The sequence below is a fragment of the Chiloscyllium punctatum genome, chromosome 8 (assembly GCF_047496795.1).
Source record: "Chiloscyllium punctatum isolate Juve2018m chromosome 8, sChiPun1.3, whole genome shotgun sequence".
Lineage (NCBI taxonomy): Eukaryota > Metazoa > Chordata > Chondrichthyes > Orectolobiformes > Hemiscylliidae > Chiloscyllium > Chiloscyllium punctatum.
The window spans coordinates 4367296-4390365 of record NC_092746.1 but is presented as its reverse complement, the minus strand read 5'-3'; the positions used below and the strand labels follow the sequence as shown (position 1 = coordinate 4390365).

General features: G+C 40.9%; 1 long non-coding RNA gene across 1 annotated transcript in view; it reads left to right on the top strand.

Moving 5' to 3' along the window:
* LOC140480340 (uncharacterized) overlaps nt 1–23070 on the top strand; it is a 77124-nt gene that overhangs the window by 31967 nt on the left and 22087 nt on the right. Inside the window, exon 2 of the long non-coding RNA XR_011961264.1 lies at nt 5691–6600. This is a non-coding gene — a long non-coding RNA (uncharacterized lncRNA). The remainder of the gene's footprint in view (nt 1–5690; nt 6601–23070) is intronic.

The following is a 23070-nucleotide window of genomic DNA, read 5'->3' as shown; positions in this document are numbered from 1 at the left end:
GTGGGGTCTGTTTATAGGTGGCAGAATTGGTGGAGGATGATGCATTGTATCTGGAAGTTTGTGGGGTGCAAGATGAGGACCAGGGTGTTTCTGTCCTTGTTGTGATTGGAGAGGTGGGGTTCAAGGGTGGAGGTGCTGGGAATGAAGGAGATGCACTCCACTGATCAGCCCATCAGACCAATCCATCTATATCATCCTGTAATCTAAGGCTTTCCTCTTCATTATTTACCACACCATCAATTTTCATGTCACCTGCAAACTTACTGACCATTCCTCCTATATTTATGTCTAGATCATTAATATATGCACAAACAACAAAGGACACTGGCTTCCAATCAACAAAACACCCTTCAAACACCACCCACTAAACTAACTTTAGATCCAATATGCCAAACTGCCCCTGGATCCCTGGGCTGTTAGCTTCTTAATTAGCCTGCAGTGCAAGATCTTGCCAAAACTCTTAGTAAAGTTCATGTAGATTGCACTACACTCACCTACATACCTCGACACCTCAAAAACTTCAAATTTCTTAGACATGATCTTCCCCTTACAAAGTCATGCTATCTTTAGAACATAAAACATTACAGCGCAGTACTGTACAGGCCCTTCAGCCCTTGATGTTGCACTGACCTGTGAAATTAATGCCCATCGAACCGACACTGTTCCATTATTATCCATATGTATGTCCAATGCCCATTTAAATGCCCTTAACATCAGCGAGTCTACAATTTTTGCAGGCAGGCCATTTCCATTCATGCTCTTGATTCTCCAATTGGAGATTGATTCTGCCCCTCTGAAAATTTTCTATTAGTTTCCCTACCACAAATGTTAACTTCACTTGCCACCCTTCTTGAATAATTGTACCACATCAGCTGTACTCCAAACCTCTGATAGCTCTCCTGTAGCCAGAGAAGATTTGAAAATTAAGATCAGAACTCCTGCAATCTCCTCCATTGCCTCACACAGCATCCTTGGATACATTTTATCTGGGCTTGAGGATTTATCTCTTTAAGCCTCTTAAACCACTAATGCTTCTTCCCCCTCAATGATAATTTGTTCAAGTATATCACACCTCTCCTCCCTGATTTCTAGACATATATTGTCTCTTTCTACTGTGAATACAGATGCAAAGTACTCATCTAAAACCGTAGCTATGTCTTCGAGTGCCACACATAGATTGCCACTTTGGTCCCTAATGGACCTTACTCCTAAATTAGCTATTCTCTTACCCCTAATATACTTTAAAATAAACTTTGGATTTTCCTTTGTTACTCATCAATGTTTCTTCATATTTCCCCTTCGCTCTGATAATTTGTTTTTTAAGCACCCCCTGCACTTTCTATACTATATTATTCAGGTGGAGTAATAGGGCATCTGTAATTGAAAGCCTTTGCTATCTACCACAAGCTTCTTTTTTTGCTATTTATTCAATCCTGTACATCCCTTGACATGCAGGATTGTCCATACTTGTTCATCCCATTCTTCACCTTGATGGGAACATGTTGGCCCTGTATTCTCATTGTTACCCTTTTGAATGTCTGTCAGTTCCAGAAAGTAGTCCCCACCACCTTTTAAAGGGCAATTAGAGCAACACAAGAAATGTTAATACCATGCCACTATACCAAAATTTATATATTTTAAAAGTTGTCAGAAAATATAATTTTCAGGTAACTGTTACAAATATGTTAACTTATTTTTAGTATGTCACAACCCTCGATTGCTAATTATCTTTGTTTTTGCTCTCCAACCTGTTTCCATTTATATTCTAGCTCCTAATGCTAGTTTTCACAATTGTGTTTAGTACTTTAGGCTGTAGATCAGCTAAAAGGGAGCTAGCTCCAAACATTGTGGGCGGCACGGTGGCACAGTGGTTAGCACTGCTGCCTCACAGCGCCAGAGACCCGGGTTCAATTCCCGCCTCAGGTGACTTTCTGTGTGGAGTTTGCACATTCTCCCCGTGTCTGCGTGGGTTTCCTCCGGGTGCTCCGGTTTCCTCCCACACTCCAAAGATGTGCAGGTCAGGTGAATTGACCATGCTAAATTGCCCGTAGTGTTAGGTAAGGGGTAGATGTAAGGGTATGGGTGGGTTGCGCTTCGGCGGGGCGGTGTGGACTTGTTGGGCCGAAGGGCCTGTTTCCACATTGTAAGTAATCTAATCTAATCTAATCTAATTAAAATCAGAAAAGTTTGAATAGTTTAAGGACCAGGCTCCACCTGGATTGTCTTTACATTTTTCTCTTTTTTTTGTGTAAGAGGATTTTAATTTTTTTAAAATTTAAAATATTTTAAGAATATTTTATAGACCTAGAATCAGTTGTAGGTAGGCGGGTAGACTATTCCAGAATTCAGTTCCTGTACACAGTAGCTTGGAGCCTCAAATTGACTGTATTTATTGACTTATCGTGAGCCTGAAAGGAATGAGTGCTGCTACTGGGGAAGATAGAACATAACTGCTTCAATAATAAATTTTGTTATAAGACCTCAGCGAGCTACATTTATGGTATATCTTAATTGGTCCATATTATCATTGTTTTCTGGTACTTTTGTTTTGTCACTTGAATTCAAATGATTTATAACTTGTCTTTGTAATATCTAATGTCAATTTTAATTGTAAATAATCATAAATAATTGTCCATGTTGTAAACAGCGCAACCCAAATAAATTTATGTGTAACTTTTCTAATAAATCCAGCCATCAAAACCTTTAAAGTAACAAAACCATCTATTAGATTAAATTTACAGTCTAGTTTTCCATCTTATTTTGCATTCAGTCAATTTAACATAATAGAAATTCACATTCTGGAAATATTTTTACATTCAACATGTCATCAGCTCCAAGAATTCAGAATGAATGAAGTCTAACTCTACAGGTTAGATCACTGGATACACATGATTAAATTCAGCTTCAAATCATTTGCAGTTAGTATTTAAATAGTCACTCTATCTATTACAATTGTTAATAATTGATGTAGGGCTCCAAAAGGTTAAAAATTATCTTGTAACATAATTTTAATTCATTCAGAAAAAAAATATGCTAAAGGCTTAAAGGGTACTTGAAGAGCTAGTCAATAATGCACTTTAATTTATTTCATTATTCCTCAGTTTACATATATCTTTCACTTAATTGGGAGATATACCCAATGCCCAAGAGTGGCATAACCTTCAGAGCAGGATGTACAGATCGATTAGCTCCATGAAGCCTGCACAAGAATGCATTATAAGAATCGACCCTTACACACAATCCACTGAATACTGTGATTAGTGCAGTAACAGTATTATTTTTCCTAGCAAGACTATTTTATGTTCTTTGAGTGATGCCTTAACATCTCATTCTCCTCAGTCATATGTGTGGATAAAATTCATTTTTATTTCGAGAACAAGTTGGTGAGGTTGTTAAAACATATGGGCTATGGGGTTTACAAATAGAGGCCGAAAATCAAACAGTAAAAACACCATGCTAGAACACTATATAGTATTGGTTAGATCCCAACTGACATAGTTTGAAAAATACTGTGTGCCCAGAAAAGATGTAGAAGAATTAGAAAGAGTATAGAAGACGTTTGCCAGTAGTGATGATGGATTTAACTTAGGAGAAGACACTGGGGAAGTTAAGTCTGTCCTCGTTGGAACAGGGAAGCTTAGGTAGTCACCTATGTAATGACAGGATAGAGGAGTGCATAGTTGTTCTCACCCCATCATTCCATAGATAAAAATTAAAAATTCCCACCACGACTCAAATAATTATCTGTATCTGATTTTAAACAACATTTATTAACTGGACTTCTTAATAAATGCTATTATTAATTTATTACCAAAGCAAAAGTTATTCAACAAAGGTGCAATAATTGGTTAATAGACAAACAGTCACTAATATAGCAGTAAAAAGACACATCTCCCTAAACATTCCTAAAAGACACATGCAAATACACACACACACTCTTCAAGAAAGGAGAATAAAACATATTTCTCTGCAGAGATTGGCTTTCTGAAAAAAACACTTTTTCCAATGGGTTATTCCTAAAGGCCTAAGCAGAAAGTATAGAGTGATGCCTGTTGCTCTAGAGTGTACAGTTCTGGTCTCCAAATTTGAGGAAAGACATTCTGGCTATTGAGGGAGTGCAGCGTAGGTTCACGAGGTCAATTCCTGGAATGGCAGGATTGCCTTACACGGAAAGACTGAAGCGACTGGGCTTGTATACCCTTGAGTTTAGAAGACTGAGAGGGGATCTGATTGAAACGTATAGGCTTATGAAAGGACTGGACACTCTGGCAGGAGGGAACATATTTCCGTTGATGGGGGAGTGCCGAACCAGAGGACACAACTTAAAAATACGGGGTAGACCATTTAGGACAGAGATGAGGAGAAACTACTTCACACAGAGAGTGGTGGCTGTGTGGAATGCTCTGCCCCAGAGGGCAGTGGAGGCCCAGTCTCTGGATTCTTTTAAGAAAGAATTGGATAGAGCTCTTAAAGATAGTGGAGTCAAGGGGTATGGAGATAAGGCTGGAACAGGATACTAATTAGGAATGATCAGCCATGATCATATTGAATGGCGGTGCAGGCTCGAAGGGCAGAATGGCCTACTCCTGCATCTATTGTCTATTGTCTATTGCTGACAGATGTGGTCATCAGTAATCATGCATGGTTAGCTTTGTTATCTTGGAGACACAGCCTGCTCAGGAAATTCAATCTTGAGATGTTCTTTCAATCACTCTTTCAAAATAACAAGTAAGTTTTACATTCAACTCAACAAGAGAGTTTTCTTTTTAGTAATGAGAGAGATCAGCTGGATAGCTTGTTCTAGTAAGTCTTTCACTGTCTCAACTTGTTCTCAAAAGGCTTTCCGCAATCTCAGCTCACTCTTAAACAGTCTTTCCTCCAATTTAACCAGAAAACACAAAATTCTCAAAACCAGTCACTTTTCAAATCAGGGATCTTCAGCAAGCAAATAGAATATGATTTACAGCAACAAACATTGAGAATGCTGGAGAAACTCAGCAGGTCTGGTAACATCAGTGGAGAGAGAACCAAAGCTAACATTTTGAGTCCAGTATGACTCTTGATCATGATTTCCAGGAAGCTTTGTTAAAATGTCCTTCGTGAACTTTTAATGATGTCTTTTGAAGAAACAATTCAAGTATTCCCTCAAAATTTGAACTAAATCCATTTTCACCATCTTTCAAACCCCATGTTTTCCAAGCAATATTAAATGTAAACCATATTCATTACATCCAATTGAAGTTTTCGAGATGAGAAGAGGTTTTGATAGAGAAGATCTGTTTTCTCCATTGAGTGGGTCATTGAAATAAAATCATCGGTAAAAAATGTCCAGACAGAAAATAAGGAAAAATGTTTTCACTCAGGAGTCTGAATCTTACATTTCTTTGGCTATGTTTGAGTTGTACTGATTTTTGGAGTGTTGTCACCACAAGGCCTTCTAAGGTTTTTCACACAATCTTACCAAACTCCCCAAATTAATGACCTATCTCGCCCCTACGCCATTTCTCACATCTGATTTCTGCGATATCTTACCAGATGAAGTTCCCACAACAACTTGCTACTCGGCGGATAGCCAACCCAAGACTGGTATCCTTTGCATTATGAGATTTTTAGAAGGTTGCTGTGCACCTGGATGTGCACTGGAATTCTAAATGTGCCTAGCGATGTCTTCTCTCTCTTTTGTCTTGTAGATTTCACTGAGCCTATCCTCAACCTCTATGGACAAAAGCCTATCTTCACCAGAAACCCCACCTTAACCTCTGAGGATGAGATTACAGAAGCTTCAGAGGAAGCAGTGGCAAACCTCTACTGCATTTTCCTCCCACCGTTGAGATACTGATACCTCAGTAGACATAGAGAGTGTGGGTACACAATCTGGTGAACACATCACAGTGATAGCTTGACAGTTGAAACAGCCTGGACGCCTGGCACTTGGAGGGCTGCCTGAGATCAGCCATTTGCCTTAAGGAGAGGACCCTGTGGTTTTGGCAATCAGGGACTTGGTCCAAATGCACAAGGTAGAACAGCAGCAGCACATGGAAAGCAATGGTCCTCATTGCCCAGAAGCTGCAGCACTGCAACAAATCCTGCAGCCATCTCGCTACCTCCATAAATGGCTTGACGGCTGCTGTGGCGAGCTAGGCATAGCATCCGCAGGGGCTGCTGGAGAGGTTCAAACCTGTTATACATCACTCCACCCATTTGTCCACAATATTTGAACCCATGGCAACAGGGGAGGGCAGTGATCATTGACCAAGTACACATTCCTCATATTTACAAGGAGACAGGGTGGTGCTGAACCACAGACAGGGCTCTCAGCACCTTTCTCTCAGGACACTGCAGAGGTAGCCAGGCCATCCACTTCCACTATACTTTCCACCCCTATGACCACTGGAAGTTCAGACTGAGGAGAACCAATTTGCCTCTGCCAAAATAACCTTCAGCAATTACATCATGTCGAGACAAAAAATGGCCCAGGGCAAATAGCCTCCACTCCTGAGCAGGCATCTTCAACTCCAGCTGTGGAAATAAGAACTACGCAAAGACATGATGGGAGGAAAAGAAAGAAGAAAACCTATTGAGGCCACTTTGGTAGCACGGGTAAAAAAGGTTTATTCGTAACTATCACTTTCTGCATAAGATAATAAGACCATAAGATATAAGAGCAGAAGTAGGCCATTCAGCCTGTTCTGCCAGTCAATGAGGTCATGGTTGTTCTGATAATCCTCAACTCCACTTTCCTGCCTTTTCTCCATCACCCTCAATTCCCAAAAGCTATCTCAGCCTTCAATATACTCAACGACCAAGCCTCAACAGCCCTCTACAGTAAAGAATTTCAGAGATGCTGAGAGAAGAAACTCCTCCTCATCTCTATCTTGAATGTGCAACCCGTCATTCTGAGTTAATGCCCTTTAGTCCTAGAGTGTTTCACAAAAAGAAAAAGACTTATCTGCATTTACCTTGTCAAATTCCCTAAGAATCTTATATGTTTCAATGAGGTTGCCCTGATTCTTCTAAATTCCTACTCAACCTCAACTCAAAAGAAAACCCTTCCATACCAGGTATCAGCACCATAAACCTTCCCTATACCGCCTCCAATGCCAGTATATTTTTCCGTCAATAAGGGGTCGAAGATTGTTCACAGTGTTCTAGCTATGATCTGACTGGTGGCTTTAGTAAAGCTTCCCTAATTTTACAATACATTCCCTTTGAAACAAAGGCTTACATTCCATTTGCCTTCCCAATTATCTGCTGAATTTTAGCCTTTTGTGATTAATGCAGAGGATACCAAATCCCTCTCTGCTACAGCTTTCCACAGTCTTTCACCATTTAAATAATATTCAGCTCTTCTATTCTTTCTGGTAAAGTGCATATTCCCACATTAAATTCCATGTGCCAAGTTTTTGCTTATCTATTGTCTTATCTGTCTTATCCTATTTATTTCTCTGTCTAGACTAATTGTATCATTCTCACCATTTCACCTTACCACCCTTTTTATGTCAACAGGCTACAGTACATGCATTGCCCTCATTCAAGCCATTACTAAATATTGTACATAATTGTGACCTCAGGGTTGATTCCTGTGGCACACCACTAATTGCATGTTTCCATCCTAAAAATACCACCTCTTATCCACAACTCGCTGTCTTTTATTAGTTAATCTTCTACCTGCTAATATACTACCTTCAAAACTATGGGTTCTTATCTTATTAAGTAACTTAATGTGTAGTGTCTCATCAAACACCTCCTGAAAATCCAAATACATTACATAAAAATGTTCTTGCTGTTACTAAGTATTTGTAGGTTTCTCTGTGTGTAGACACTAAACACATCTTGGCACCATCTGCAATAACATCTTGGCCACAGATAGGGGGCTGAAATGACAGCTTATTGCACCACCTAGAAGCAAAAGGAGCAATGTGTAAACATAGTTTTGGGTCATGATGATATTTTTGTCCCTCCAAGTTCAATGTCCTTAATATTTGGCTCTCCCTGTGTGCAAAGTTGTAGATGTCAGAGTTGTCCCTATTGGCTGTGCAAAGGAGTAACAGCATGCAGGAAGGGTCAGCATGGTAGGACCGAGATGAATTAGGCAGGCTGTGAACATCTATTCTATAAATTACATTTATCCATGACCTACATTCTGTCCTTTTAAAACTCTATAATCAGTATTGTTTGTAGCCCCTTCCTCATATGGATTCACTTACCTAGTCTACTCCAATTGATGTCACAGCCATTTTCTTCCACATGGTGCACTTTTGATTTCCAGAATGATGGAAAGCGATGGCGAGCCTCCAAACATCCACATCCCTTTCCTAGCAGTCTATCCTGTGAACTTCACAGGCTTCACACCTCGCCAAGTTCCCACCCAACCCATCTACATGCACCCACATCTGCACACCTTTTCCCAACCTTGGCGTATGAGGTGACCATATTGGATGTGATCATTCACTGCCCCACCTCCCCTTGAAGCCAGGATGCCACTGACCATTAATGTCCAGCTCTCCTGTGTTATACCTATCTCAGCCATGCCTTAATGTATCCTGTTTTTGCAAGTATTGCTCCCCTCCGAGCTTGTCCAAATCCAAATAGTAAGCAGTCAAGGTTCAGTTCCAAGGCTGCTGCTGCACCTCCACTGGCCCACCTTCCCTTTCCCCTGAGTTTCTGTCGACAGACCTTATGTACTGACTGCAATGACCTCATTGATTAACACCACAGGACAACCATAGGAAGACATTTCCAGAACCCTAACTGCTGCATCTCCCATCTGCATTAGCACACCACTCCCACTCCCACAAAGTTGGAGTCAGACTTGCTGCTATAAAGCTAATGAACTGACGGTGACCCACTATCTGGACTGCAAAAGTATGGACTCCCTGAGTTCAAATATCTCGACCAGATGCCTGACCATAGTCCATTCCTTGGAAGGAGGCTGCTTTTGACTTACTATGCCAGGATTCCTGATGGATGGATGCCTGCATGGATTGATGACTGCTTCCCTAAGAGTTGGAAATGTGGCTGCCAACTTGCTGCAGATGCCATTGATTTGCTGTGAAAGGTGCTGTCAAATGGTGCAAGTGTGAGATTGATGTTGCCCACTGCTGACCTGTATGAGGTCTGTGCCACCAACTATTGGCTGCTTAGCAGTAAGGCAAACTGCCTGTTTCTTTGATAGTGATATTGGTACAGAAAGGCAAAGCAGGGTGCTATGACTGTGCAGATAGGTGCTATGTGAGTGCACATTAAGACAGCAAGCACACAGGCCTCAGATGCAGTCGAGTCCATTTTGTGAGCTGTTTCTGTACACAAAGTGCTCCCACTGCAGCCTTTCAATGCCAGCTTCTGGTGCACACTGCAGCACAAGTCTGTGCTTTCCAGAAAGTAATGCCAGTGAACAGTAAAAGTCCCAGGATGGTTATGATGGTTGTCAGATGCCAATGCCCTTGGATGAAGACTGCATGCAGCTAATGTCTATGGATTGTGCCCTAAGACGTTGTTGCCTAGTGTCCAGTATTATTTGGACCAACCAGTGAGTTGATTCCTTGTCGAGTTTTCCCAAAGTGAATTTGTTAAGCTAGGAGTCTGAATATTAGTGAGGCATATTGTAATGTTAATAAAGTATTTAACAGGCATTAATCTCTTATCAATTTGCAGCTTTCTGCTACTGAGTGAGAATCTTTAGATTAGATTAGATTACTTACAGTGTGGAAACAGGCCCTTCGGCCCAACAAGTCCACACCGCCCCGCCGAAGCGTAACCCACCCATACCCCTACATCTACATCTACCCCTTACCTAACACTACGGGCAATTTAGCATGGCCAATTCACCTGACCTGCACATCTTTGGACTGTGGGAGGAAACCGGAGCACCCGGAGGAAACCCACGCAGACACGGGGAGAACGTGCAAACTCCACACAGTCAGTCGCCTGAGGCGGGAATTGAACCCGGGTCTCCGGCGCTGTGAGGCAGCAGTGCTAACCACTGTGCCACCGTACCGCCCAATCTTGTTACACAATTTGTGAAAAGCATAAAGGATAGAGTGCAATAATCTCAACATTGAAATGAGCCTAAGCACACATGTTGCCAAGTTCTGCCAAACATCTCACCATAACCCACATTGCTCACACCCTTATAAAATTCCACCCAATGAGTTAGTGGGATCTGGAATGCTTCACCTACAAACTAATCCAACAATTTTAAAATGGCATTGGAGGTTGAAGATCTTATAGGATTATCAACAGAAAACAAGCATGTTAGGAATTAAGCCTAACCATTTTTGAAAAAGCCAGCAGAGAGACGAGCATAACAATGTATATAAATAGATTTGATTTGACATTGTGAATTATTTTGCTTTACATTGTTATATATTATTGTGAAAATCAATTTATTTTAGATATTAATTGACAAAGAGCTTCAAAACGTTGTCTTAAATTTGGTTTATTGAGATAAAGCAACATTATGAAGACTTCTAAAATTAAAACAATAGGTTCAGATGTTACTTCATTAATGTGATAAACAAACCTGATACTGTAATATTTTAATTAGTAGGAGATATATGTGCACAGCATTCCAGTCTTCAGGTTCATAAGTAATTGCTGTAGTACCACTGGAGGTGATGGCATAGTATACATGGGCCACTTGCTGTACAGTCCCTGCAGCAAACTGTCAGATGCCGGTGATTGCATGGATTTCCCCAGTGTGCCGGAAAGCTGTGAATCACACTATCATGCTGTCACCAAACCCTACTGGCTAATGTGAGACTCAACAGCCAAATTTGGTTACTGCACATCAATTGAACACATCTCTCTCAGCACAGATCACATGTTTTAGTGCAAGTTAAGTGGTTCTGGTGCCTTGATTGGTCAGCGCTCAAGAGGATCTCCAAATTTGTCATGGACATCTGTGTTGTCCATGGCTTCATCATAATGAGGGATATATCCAATACCTTCAGATAACGACAGTTCACCCTAGTATGAACAAGAGGATGAAGCAGTGAAGAGGTAGCCATGTAACTGGGTGGGATGTTAGAAAATGGATTGTGTGGCTCCATTCCGCTGAGACAATTTGCCTAGACTATCATATTCCCAACATTCCATGCTGTCACATGCATTTGAGAGATTCCATCATAGTTTTCCCTTAGCCATCACCCAACAATAACCCAGCAACAGTGGCTGGTAGGCTGCTATCTTTTATTGACGAGAGCTACAAACAGGACACCTTTGAGCAGCTCTGGACCTTGAGGGATTGCAACTTCCCAATATGGTAGGCAATGTCTGGAGCGGCTGGCTGAGAGGCAACAGCAAGGGCACAGAAAGAGAGGCACTGATGGGTGTAGCATGCTGTTATCCTGTAATAAGAGATCAGCTTTGTGTGCCATACTGCCACTGCCATTCCAATAGGGCCACAAGTTAGAAATCAAAACAATATATTGGAGGGCAACTTGCTTAATTGCTGTGACAGCCATCAAGCCCCTTTGATCACCAAAATTCACAATACCACTTCCACAAACACATTATCAATTAATATAAATCAAAAGCACCCAAACTGCAATTTATTGAGTGTCCTTCTAAATGGTTTAGAGCTTAGTATTCACAAACTTGGCCAGACTGTGCAATCATCTGGCTGAGGTGTGTAACATTTACATACTGCAGACCTGAAGAGAATCGATGAGGGAAGCAGGACCCTTGCAGCTAAATACTGAGACACACAAATGTTTAGCTCTTCATCTTTATTCTACTTGGGGATTACGTCAAATTACATCAATTTCACTCGAGTACCAATCTTAATTTCCAGTGATATTGGCACAATGACAGATTGATCAACCTGAATTTATTGGAGCATTTATTTATTTGTATGGAATGTTCCATTCTTAAACTGACTTGCCTACCACACCCTTTCATGCACTTTAGAGTGGTTTTCAATAGCCCCATCACTTAGAAGGGTTTAAGTGTAAGTTACCATTCATTGTAACAACCTGTTTAGTCCTTGGCTAAACAAACAACCAACAAACAACCCCTATTTTTTCTGCTGAATTTCAAACACAAAGGACCACAAAAAACTATTTGTGCTTCAGATATGCATATCTTGTTGCGCAGACCCCATTTCATTTGAAGGAAGTTAGTGCTTTCAGTGTTACTTTTACTAATTCAAAGGGCATTTAGGAAGCTCTGTCTCAAACAACTACCTGTCAACTTGTAAGCAGTAAAGCAGGGATTAGATTAAACAATGCAAAACCAAATCGTAGAATCCCAATAGTGTGGAAGCAGGCTATTTGACCCAATGACTGTACACAGACCCTCCAAAGAGCATCCCACCCCTTTACCCTATCCTTGTAACCCTGCATTTCCTATGGCTAATCTACCTAGCCTGCATACCCCTGCACACTTTGGGCAGTTTTAGCATTGTCAATCCACCTAATCTACACGTCTTTGCACTGTGGGAGGAAACCAGATACCCAGAGGAAACCCACACAGAGACGGGGAGAATGTGCAAACTCCACACAGATCGTCACCCAAGGCTGAAATCAAACCTAGGTCCCCGGAGCTGTAAGGCAGTAGCGCTAACCACTGAGCCACCATGTTACTAAACATACTTTTTCCCTTTCCATTATTCCATATTTCTGTTTTTGAACATGGAAACATCCAAAGGTCCTTAGGAAAATTCTCTACTTTAGTCAGGTTAAAATGTTCAATCAATGGTTCAGAAAGCTTTATAAATAGCTGAAAAACACAGGCCAGAATTGTTCTTAGATTGGTCCCCAGTCTGAACTAAGCTCAGTTCAGCCAAGACAAAATGGACATGATAAACTGCTCCAGTTTTAAGGAGGGGAAAATAACCTGATTGTGCAGTTGCTTGATACTATATGATACATCCTAGAAATGCAACTGTATGGACCTTTGGTGAGAACACAATGAAGATTAGGTTTGAAGTCCTCAATGACAATTAGCCAGTTACTACCCTAACATTTGGAAAAATTATCAAAGACCGCACAATACTTGTGCATCTGTCTGCCCAAGAATATGTAAATTTATTCAACAGCAAGGTTAGAAAATGAGCAGAATAATTATTTTAGAGAAAGAAGTGTAAAATCAAATTAAAAGTCCCTATTAAAACCTAACCAGTTATTAAAGCAGTGTTTATGTTATTTTCAAATGGTTTCCTGATCTTTGCCCTCTGATAAGGTTCAGTTACGCAGGAGCAAAAATCGGAAAGGGTGATACCTTGATTCTTTTGGATATTTGTGTCTTAACTTGAGGGCAGTGAGGTAAAGGTGCAATTTGTTTTGTAATTACCATAGGTTTAGGCCCAATAAAGGCATACAAGTGAAATGAGAAAGGGGGACATTTTCAAGGATGACACTAGATACCCAGGGCAGCCAGATTGTATGCCACCAGGCCTTCATGTGTTACTTTGAAACGCAGCATGTGGGATCATATAAAGACACTAACTTCAAATAGAGCATACTGCTACATACAGTTGTAACAAATTTTATTATTATTTCTACCAGCAATGGACCCTTCCAGACAATTCTACTAACTCTGGGCCTTGTGAGAAGAAACGTTGGTGCCAATGTACATCCATGACAAGAACAGGAAATTCTGAGACTCCGAGCTAGACTTGGAAACTGTACAAGCCCAATAACATCAGAATTTCTCTTGTCCAGCACTAAATGGGGTGCGGGGAAGATGCAATATTTTGAATTTGGATTAATTTTTAAATTAATTTTAAATAAATGCCTTCAATTATAACTTTGCGCCACTTAAAACAAAATTTTAAGAATAATTTTTGGATAACAATAAAATAAAAGGAATTATAGAGTTCATGGAAATCTCCACCTGTACTGAATAGGTAAATAAAATTGAGTACAGTAGAGCTGTTTGGCTGTTAAATCACTTAGTCATAAATGTAATGTAGAGAAATTAACCTTTGTATTTAGAGATACCTTGAATTCAAGTTTTCTTTTGCCATTTTGACTTAAATAACTCAAGAATCCATCACAGATAGTGGAGACATAGAATTGAGCAGACATGTATGTTGTATTAAGACTGTCTGAAAGAAGGATATTTTCTAATCATTCTGTTCAGAGATGTTACTACACATATATGGAGCAGATGGGAGTTGAATGCAGACCTTCTAGCTTCGAGGTAGAGACACTGCTACAAAAGCATGTTCTCCCCCACCCATCTGAAAGAACTAGTCTTTTATTAGTGCAAATCAGCTACAGAATAAGAGCATGTGGTATCACTCCTGTCATAAAAGTAGAAATAATGTTGAATATCTCATTATATTTTAATGAATTAGAACCCATCCCAGCAGTGTGCTTCACCTCATAAATAAGCTACCAAATGCTCTGTCGTGAATTTGTCAAGGCATTTTTGTGTTTATAATTAATTTTTAAAATCACAAAAATATCATGATTGGAGACTTCAACTGTTTCTAAATGGCAAACTATTTGAAGTGTATTATTCTTGAGCTAGCTTAAATAGATAGGAAATATAAGAAAAACTTTGGGCTTTGACAGAGTGGGAGTATTCTTCTCTCTGAATCATGGATTGTAGCTCCAAACCAAAATCATGAGTAAATAATCCACACCGATGATTTAGTGCACTTTTAAAGGTGCTCTGCTGCTGGAGGTGGCATGTTTTAGATGAGACTTTAAACAAGGTACTTTCTATTTTCTTGGCAGGGTAGAGAATAGTGAGTGCCACTTTTGCAGAAGGATAGGGGCTAACAAAGAATAGGATAGATAGAAGGGATGTTGAAGTGCAGTGGTAATGTAACCTTTGGTCCAGAAGTTCCAGGATCAAGTCCTATCTGACCCAGCCATGTGTCATAGCATATCTAAGCAGGTTGATTTCAAAATACCTACAATAGATCGGCCATGAGGTCTAGGTATGAGTGCAGCAACCAATCTGTTTAATGCCTGGCAAGGCTTTGTTTAGCCCTCCACATTCACTCCTTGCCCACTTCATAAATTCTTAACAAAAAAAAATTTCAGTTTCTTAATTGGAAAGCTAATTTTCATTGTGCACAGCAGACTTGTAAGAGCTGCTGAATTGTAAACTGCTTGCCCATACACTTAATGTTTTTATTCAATTTTGCACAAGGAGCATTACCTCTTTTGTTGACATTATAATGCAATTTTATAAGCAGCTCATTGTGCAAAAAAAATCAGATTATCAGATATACAGGGGTTCTTACTTGACGAATTTCCGATTTATAAACACTCATACATAGAAATGCAATCTTAATCGGGGTGTAATTTAAAGATCTAACGTACGAACATTTTCTGTACTTACCAATAGCTCCATTATATGGTCATGCTTTGTCTTCAAACTTGTGTGCAAATTGAAAACTGAAGAACTGTGGATACTGGAAGTCAGAAACAAAATCAGAAATTGCTAGAAAAAAACAGCAGGTCTAGCAGTATCTGTGCAGAGAAGGCAGAATTAACATTTAGGATCCATGGACCCTTCTTCACTGAAATTTTGCAGAAGGGCCACTGAGTGCAAGTTGACTTGCGAATGGAGTCCAAAATGGAACCCATTCACAGCCCAAGATTATCTGTATTCAGATCAAAGTCCCACAGTCTTCTGTGGGGAATAGCCTCTTTCCAAATTTTGGAAGTGAGGCACAGACATAGATGGCGAACCACATCTGTCAAGATGTCCTTCTCAGTGAAGTGGTGGGGGTTGACCTGACACTTTGCTGTTTTCATAGAACGCTCAGCAAGAACCAAGAAGGGCTATAACAAATTGACTGCAGAAAATGATTTGGAAAGTGTGGTGCTGGAAAACTACAGCAGGTCAGACAGCATCTGAGGAGCAGAAAAGTCAATGTTTCAAGCATAAGCCCTTCATCAGGAATGTTGGGGTGGGTGGCGGAAGGAGGCTGAGAGATAAATAGAAGATGGTGGTGGGGGGAAGGTAGCTGGGAAGCTGATAAGTAGGTGCAGGAGAGGGTGATAGTGTTAGTTCGAAGGGGAGGGTGCAGCGGATAGGTAGGAAGGAAAGTGGACAGGAAGGACAGTTCACGAGGACGGTGCCAAGTTGGAGGGTTGGATCTGGGATGAGGTGGGGGAAGGGAGATTAGGAAACTAGTGAAGTCAATGTTGATGCTATGTGGTTGAAGGGTCCCAAGGCGAAAGATGAGGTGTTCTTCCTTCAGTCGTTGAGTGGCTTGGATTTGGCAGTGGAGGAGGCCCAGGACATGCATGTCCTTGGCAGAGTTGGAGGGGGAGTTGAAGTGGTCAGCGACAGGCCAGTGGGGCTTTTTGGTGCGTGTGTCCCAGAGATGTTCCCTGAAATGTTCCACAAGTTGGTGTCATGTCTCCCTAATGTAGAGGATACTACATCAAGGGCAACGGACACAGTAGATGAGGTGTTTGGATCTGCAGGAAAATCTCTGCCAGAATTGAAAAGGTCCTTTGGATGTGCAGGAAAATCTCTGCTGAATGTGAAAAGATCCCTCTTGAACTGTCCTACCTGTCCATTTTCCTTCCTACCTATCCGCTCCATCCTCCCCTCCGACCGATCACCATCACCCCACACCTGGATCAACCTATCACCTTCCCAGCTACCTCCCCACCCCACAATCCTGATGAAGGGCCCATGCCTAAAACGTCAACTCTTCTGCTCCTCAGATGCTACCTGATCTGCTGTGCTTTTCCAGCACTATATATTTCAACTCTGATCTCAAGCATCTGCAGTCCTCACTTGCTTCCAGAAAATGATTTCAAATGCATTTCAGTAAGAAATCTTATCTCCAGAAATTGTAGAATCCTCATCCGATCCACTAAAGCACCCAATCTTGGCATATATTCCTGGACTGAACAGCTGAATTGCAATTTTTTGTTTTGAAGACACACAGCAGATTGGGCAGGTACCATATCAGGACCACACTGCAATTCTGTCCTTAATCACTACTTGGAATATATGGAATGGAGATGGCAGATGGGGAAATGTTAACTGGAGCAGATATTGGATAGGTGAAGGGGGCTCATTGAACTTAATCTACTCACTAAACCCTTCACTATGCAAACCAAGGAATAGTCCTACTCATTCTAGTCTCACAAAACTATATTTATAAATGTCATTGGTGTTCAAATAAGAAGTAGATTTTCACAAATTAATATGCCTCCCCCAGACTCAGAAAGGCACCTATGCTATCATGCAAAGCAGTATATGTCAGCAATGAAGTAGTTTGAGATGTTGTAAAGTTTCAACTATATGGTCACTGCTAGGCTGGGTGAGTTATAGTCATCATATTCTGTTTAACAATTTATATTCTGATTTTTACAATCAGTTTCAATGTTTTGAGAACTCTTCAAGTGCTTCTGTTATTGTTCCAAGTCTGTATGAAATTCCAATGTGAGATACTTACTAAAGTGTAATGATGACAGAGGTACTCTGAATACTTGAACTTAATTACATTATTTTTTAAGAGAAAATGATGTACAGCCAAAAGATGACTGAAAACTCAATGGCTGTATGGAGCGAAAAACCCTGGAATGTCAAATCTGATGAGATGTAGAGGAAGCTTCAAAACAATAGACTAAAAAGGGTCAAATGGACAACAAACTGAATTGTAATCTCCTGGGACAAAAAATAGGAATTGCTGGAGAGAAAACAAAGTTAACATTTCAAGTCCTGAAGGACTTGAAACATTAACTCTGCTTTCTCCAACAGATGCTGCCAGACCTACTGAGTTTCTCCAGCAATTTCTGTTTTTGTTTCAGAATTAATCTCCTGGGCATTATTTCAGCCTGTGAACATGATAGGAGAAAAGACAGCAGCTTGTAATTGTTTTGTAATTTTCCCTTTCAAGAATACACAAGATCATGGATTAAAAGTCAATTCAAACCTGGTCTGTGTCTATTAATGGAAGAATATTCACGTCACCATACCTTCAGGCTTTGTTTAGCCTGTGAATCTTTCTACAACTGTATACTCGATGGTCTGCCACACAAATTTCTCACTCTGATACTGGACAGTGAAGAACGAATCCAATCAAATCCTCTAGTCAAACACTTGTTGAGGGTAACGTTGTTGATGTGGTGTATAGTACATAGATTTCCAGAAGGGATTTAATACAGTGCCACATGACTGACTTGTGAGGAAAGTCAGTCTTGGTATAAAAGGGAAAGTAGCAATGTGTATATTGACTGAGTGGTAGAAACAGAGAGTAATGGCCAATGGATCTTTTTCAGGCTGGAGGAAGATTTGTGGTGAAAATCCCCAGAAATCAGTGTTGGGACCCATGCTTTTCCTGATATATATTAATAATCTGGATCTTACTGTGCAGAGTCAATTTTAAAGGTGGAAGAATTGTAAGTTGTAAGGAGGACTATGGAACTCCCAAAGGACACTGGCAAGTTGGTGGAGCTGGCGGATAAGCACGATATGACATTCAATGCAGAGAAGCATGAGGTGACACACTTTGATCAGAAGGTCAATGAAAGGAATAAAACATAGGGGATACAATTCTAAAAGCAATACAGGAGCAGAGGGACCGAGGTGTACATGTGCACAGATTATTGAAGGTGGCAGGACAGGTGGAAAGAGCAGTTAATAAAGCCAACAATGTCCTTGGCTTTAGTAATAATGGCACAGAGAACAAAGACAAGGAGGCGGTGTTGAACTTGCATAAAATAAAACACTTACTTCAACTGTAGTATTCTATACATTTGTGGGTGCCATATTATAGGAAAGATTTTAATGCATTGGAGAGAGCATAGAAAGGATTTACAAGAATGGTTTCAGGAATGAGATACTTCAGTTATGGCAATAGATTGAAGAGGTTGGGACTGTTTGTCTTAGGGAGAAGAAGGCTGAGAGAAATTTGATGGACGTTTTCAAAATTAAGAGCAGGCTGGATAGAATAAATAGGGAAGGCATAGATTGAAATTGATGTGCAAAAGAAGCAAGGATAATGTGAGAAAAAGAAACTTTTTCGCACAATGACTTGTTAAATATGGAATGCACTGTCTGGAAATGGATGGAAGCAGTTTCAATTGAGGCATTCAAAAGGGAATTGGATGATTATATGGATAGAAATTATGTAAAAGGATATGAGGAAAAAGCGGAAGATAAGCACTTGGTAATTATGCTTGTTTGAAGAGTTGATGCAGGCACAATGTGCCTTCTACACATAATAATTCTGTGATTAGATAACCTACAGTGCGAAAACAGGCCACACGGCCCAATAAGTCCACACTGACCCTCCGAAGAGTAATCCACCCAGACCCATTCCCCTACCCTATATTTACCCCTGACTAATGCACCTAACACTATAGGCAATTTAGCATGACCAGTTCACCTAACCTGCACATCTTTGGATTGTGGGAGGAAACCAGAGCACCCAGAGGGGTGTCCACACAGACACAGGGAGAATGTACAAACTCCACACAGACAGTTGCCTGAGACAGGAATCAAACCCAGGTCCCTGGTGCTGTGAGGTAGCAATGCTAACCATTGAGCCACCATGCTGCCCTATCAACAATTTATCTATCTAACTAACGTCCTATCTATCAACAATCGTGCAATGTTTGCCGGCTGATATTTGCACAACGAATTTGTGTCACATCCTTTGCCCACATGAAACACATAAAGAAGCTAGGAGCATCTGACCAAGGGTGACAGCAACAATTCTTGTACTAAACAAACCTCACGATCAGTATTTCAGTGATGTTTTCTTTCAAAATGGTAATACTGTTGATGAATCTTCCATGTCATAATACACCAACTGTTCATATCCAGCTCATACGAATATCGGTCAGTGTATTTTTTTAATTCATTTATGGGATACAGGCATCACTGCTGGGCCAGCATTTCTTGCCTATCCCTCATTGCCTTTGAGGAGATGGTGGTGAGCTGCCTTCTTTGGACTGCTACAAACCATTTGATGTCGGTACATCCATAGGGAAGGAATTTGACTCAGTGACACTTAAAGAATGATGATATGTTCCCAAGGCAGAATAGTGATGATTGTGAAATTGCAAGTGGTGATGTTCCCATTAATTTACAGCATTTGTTCTTCTAGTTGTGGGTTTGGAAATTGATAGCTATGGAGCTTTTGTGAATTTCTGCAGTGCAAAATGAACTGCCAGAGGAAGTAGTGGAGGTTGGTACAATTACAGCATTTAAAAGGCATCTGGATGGGTATATGAATAGGAAGGATTTAGAGGGATATGGGCCAAACGCTGGCAATCGGGACTGAATTTATTTTGGATATCTGGTCAGCATAGACAAGTTGGACCAAAAGGTCTGTTTCTGTGCTGTATATCTCTATGACTTTATCTTGTATGTAGTACACACTTCTTCTACTGACCGTCAATAGTGGAGGGAATCTGTGTTTGTGGATGTGGTGTCAATCAAGTGGACTGCTTTCTCTTGGATGATCTCAAGCTTCCTGAGTATTGTTCAAACTGCACTCATCCAGGTAAATGGGGAATAATTCATCATACTTCTGATAGATTGCACCTTGTAGATGATAGACAGGCTTCAGGGAATCAGGATGTGAATTAGTTACTGCGGTCCCTCTAGCCTCTGAGCTGCTATTGTAGCCACTATATTTTTATAGCTAGTCTAATTCAGTTCTAGTCAATGATAGCCCCCATGATGTTGTTAATAGTGAATTCAGTGAATGTTATCTTTTTGTTGGAGATGGTCATTGCCTACCATTTGTGTGGAATGAATGTTACTTGCTATTTGTCAGCCCAAACCTGGATATTATCCAGATCTTATTTCATTTGGACATGGGCTGCTTCAGTATCTGAGGAACCACAAATGGTGCTGTCATCAGCAAACGTCCTCACGTTTGATTCTGTGATGTAGGGAAGGTCTTTGACGTAGTGACTGAAGATGATTGGAGCAAGGACATTACCCTGTGAAATTCCAGCAGAGTTGTCCTGGACCTGAGATGTGCCAGATACAACTGCAAACAGCAGAGAGATTTCTCCCCAGTTTCCACAGACTCCAGTTTTGCAAGGGCTCCTTAATACCACACTTGGTCAAATGCAGCTTTGATCGTGTGACTTTCACCTCACCTGTGGAATTCAGCTTTTTTGTCATGTTTGAACAGGTCAGGAGCTGAGTGATCCGGGCAGAAACCAGCCTCCGCATCACTGAACAGGTTATTGCTGAGCAGATGCTGCTTGATAGCACTATCAAAGACCCTTTTCATCATTTCACAGATAATCAAGAGTAGATGAGGAGAAACTTCTTCACCCAGAGAGTGGTGGCTGTGTGGAATGCTCTGCCCCAGAGGGCAGTGGAGGCCCAGTCTCTGGATTCATTTAAGAAAGAGTTGGATAGAGCTCTCAAAGATAGTGGAATCAAGGGTTATGGAGATAAAGCAGGAAGAGGATACTGATTAGGAATGATCAGCCATGATCATATTGAATGGCGGTGCAGGCTCGAAGGGCTGAATGGCCTACTCCTGCACCTATTGTCTATTGTCATAGTCTGATGGGACAGTAATTTGCCATATTTGATTTGTCCTGCTTTTTGTGTACAGACAGACTTGGACAATTTTCCACATTGCTGGGTGTATGCTAATATTGTAGCTGTATTGGAATTGGTTGACTAGTCGCATGACAAGTTCTGGAACACATCTTCAGGATTACTGTTAAAATGTTACCAGGGTTCATAGCTTTTGTAGTGTCCAGTGCCTTCGGTCATTTCTCGATATCATATGGAATAAATTGAATTGGCTGAAGACTGGCATTTGTGATGTGGGGTCCTCTGGAGGAGGCCAAGATAGATCATCCACACGGCACATCTGGCTGAACGTTGATCCTAATTTTCACCCTCATTTAATACACTAATGTGCTGAGATGAAGATGTTGTTTAATTGTCCCAGTGTTGAAGATGGGAATATTTGTGGACCTTCCTCCTCTAGTGAGTTGTTTAATTGTCCACCATAACTCACAACTGGATGTTTTAAGTGTGGCCTACAGAGAATTATTTTAGATTTTTTTTTAGATTAGATTACTTACAGTGTGGAAACAGGCCCTTCGGTCCAACAAGTCCACACCGCCCCGCCGAAGCGTAACCCACCCATACCCCTACATGTACATCTACATCTACCCCTTACCTAACACTACGGGCAATTTAGCATGGCCAATTCACCTGACCTGCACATCTTTAGACTGTGGGAGGAAACCGGAGCACCCGGAGGAAACCCACGCAGACACGAGGATGTGGGCAGGACTGCAGAGCTTAGATCTGATTTGGTGGTTGTGGAATCATTTAATTATGTCTATCACTTGCTGCTTATGCTATCAGGCATGCAAATAGTCTTGTTTGTAGCTTCACCAGATTGACATCTCATTTTTAGGTATGCTTGGTGCTGCTCCTGGCATGCCTCCATTGAACCACTTGCATGAAGATAATGGTAGATGGTGGGATATGCCATGCAGTGAGGTTACGGATTGTTTGAAGTACAATTCTGCAGTTGTTGATGGTCTGCAATGTCTCATCGATGCCCAGTCTTGAGTTGTTAAATCTATTCAAAGTCTATCCCATTCAGCTGTTATCATGCCACATAACATAATGGAAGATGTACTTAATGTGAAGATGCCGTTTGTCTCCATAAGGAACATGCAGTGGCCCCTCTTACCAATACCATCTGGACAGATGCATGTATGGCAGGCAGTTTGGGTAGAATGAGATCAAGTATGTTTTTCCATCTTGCTGGCTCACCAACTGCCACAGTCCCAGTCCAGCAACAATGGCTTGCCCAAATTCAACCTGAAGTGGTGATGAATATTGAAGTCTCCTGCCTAGTGTACAATCTGTACCCTTCCCACCCTCAGTGCTCTCTCCAAATGGTATTTAGCATGGCAGAGGTTTGATTCATCAGCCAGGTGGAATGGGTTAATGTCAGAATTAGCAGGAGATTTACTTGCCAATGTTTGTTGATTTCATTTTAGATATATGAATAGGCAAGGAATAGAGGGAAATAGACTTCTTCGAGGCAAAAGATTTTTACTTTAGAAAGGCATTGTTTGTCAGCATAGTCTTGGTTAGCTGATGGTTCTGCTCCTGTGCTGTACTGTTCTTTGTTCT